Source organism: Corvus brachyrhynchos, unplaced genomic scaffold (assembly GCF_000691975.1).
Source record: "Corvus brachyrhynchos isolate BGI_N302 unplaced genomic scaffold, ASM69197v1 scaffold18, whole genome shotgun sequence".
Lineage (NCBI taxonomy): Eukaryota > Metazoa > Chordata > Aves > Passeriformes > Corvidae > Corvus > Corvus brachyrhynchos.
Genome location: NW_008246064.1, coordinates 3,005,046 through 3,007,025, shown reverse-complemented (window position 1 = coordinate 3,007,025; position 1,980 = coordinate 3,005,046).

The following is a 1,980-nucleotide window of genomic DNA, read 5'->3' as shown; positions in this document are numbered from 1 at the left end:
CCTGTTTGCAGCACCTTGAGAGGAAGCCCAAAGACCTGGCTCTCTAGAGAACAACCCAGACTCATCCACTTGAAGGACAGAGTCTCCCCTCCAGAGTGTCACAGCCACTTGGGAACCCTGAAGTTGAAAGCCCCTCCATGGCACACGCCTGGAGGAGCACTTCATCTTCTCCGGCTGTAAGAATTTGTCTTAACTAAAGATTTGCAATTAAAAGTCAAGACTGGATTGCTCCAAAGTGCTGGAGACAAGAGTCATTAATACTGGAATGCAAGTTTTAAATAACTTTTAATATGCTCTGCAAGACATCCATAAAAGGCCCTTAATCAATATGCACTTCAATTCTGTGCATTAGGGTTTGAGAAATTTAAATTCATAGCAGGGGAAGGGTCGAGAAATCATAATGAATTTCCATCAGAGCTCTTACATAGCCAAACGTGGGAGATCATCAGGGACCGAGCTGCTGGGAGGGTGTGACCAAATGGATCAGACTTTTTTGGTGGTCCCAGTCCCTGGAGGATGGGTGTTGTGGCTTGTCATTGGTATGGAGGCAAATTCCTGACGATGACAGCAGCTGTGATTTTGCTTGGCCATTTCAGCCAGTATCAAACATTCACTGGCACTACTGGTAATTTAAGCATTACCTGACCATCCCCTGGTGAGAAGAGCAGAGAGGATGAGGATGGGCTGAGCTGTAGCTATCAGGGCTGCAGGTGCTCATGCGTGGGGACCCCAGATCTTCATGTGCAGCATTCCCATGCCCTCACAGATTTGATAACTCTCTTCCTGCACAGGTACAGGGTCAGTTTTGTGGTTGGTGCACAAGCAAAGCAAGCTGATACTCCTTCCTACTGCCATCATCTCACAGCAGGAGTGTGGAGAGGCGCAAACTTTCCCAATGTGAAGAGGAACAAGACAATCTGACCCATCCAAGAAGACAGTGTGGGAATGCAGGTTTGAAGCTAAGCCTGTGCTTAAGCATTTGGCTGGATCCAGGCCAGAGGTGCAGAAAATAAATTTCCAGTAAGGAGAAACCTCTAGGAAGAACCAAACCCTAGAGGAAGCTCAGGGTGAGGTTTGTGCTTCCTATTTCAGTCTAAAAAAAGCGCTGTCCCAGGAGGGGGTGAGTTTCAGTAACATCCAGAGTGTCTCCCACACACACACACCAAATAGTCCAGTTCTTCATATCCAGAATAGGGATGATGACAGTAAAGCATGTGGGAACTCCACATGCAGATGGAACCCTCAGAACATCTTCCCTGCAGGTAGCCCAGGGACAGAGCAGCATCACCCTTGGAATGGTTCAGAGGAGGAGGGATGCACCAAAAGGAGCAGAGATGGTTGTTGCAGCCAACTTGACCCCCAGAGATGACAACAGTATGAAATGGGCCTAGGGATTTATCCCATGGTTATCTGCATGCTCTGTGCCATGGGTTTGGATGAGGCCCAGGTATTTCTCTCACCATTTTTCCTTGGAGGAAGGCAGGAGCTGGGGCCTGTACCCTAGGAGCAGGCTGGATGCAGCCACAGTTTCAAAGGCTGAAAAAATGCAGTCCTATAGAGGAAAGCCAGGTGAAGCTATTTATTAGACTGCCTCAGGCCCTGCTTAGTTCACTGCCAGCCTAAAAATCCCCCAGTGTTGGGAAATCAGCTTGGACCTTGTGTGCACATCGCTGCAGCTCAGCCGGCATTTGGAGGGTGCATCTGTCTGGTTTTGCAACCCTGACGCTTGAAACGAGCTAGGGAAAAGCAGGCAGCCCTTTGGAGAGGGATAGGGGAAAATAAAAAAGGAAAGAAAAACAGAAGGAAACCAAAAGCGCGGGCGGGAGGGAAGAGAAAGGGAGGATTTTGTCTCGGGAAGGAGACGGAGCCTCCGAGGACCGTCCCCGCCGTCGCCCCGCATTGCGAAAGACCCTTTGGCTCGGGCTCGGGTGCCCCTCAATTTTCCAAGGGATGCCGGCACGGAAAGCCTGCCCGGGCGCT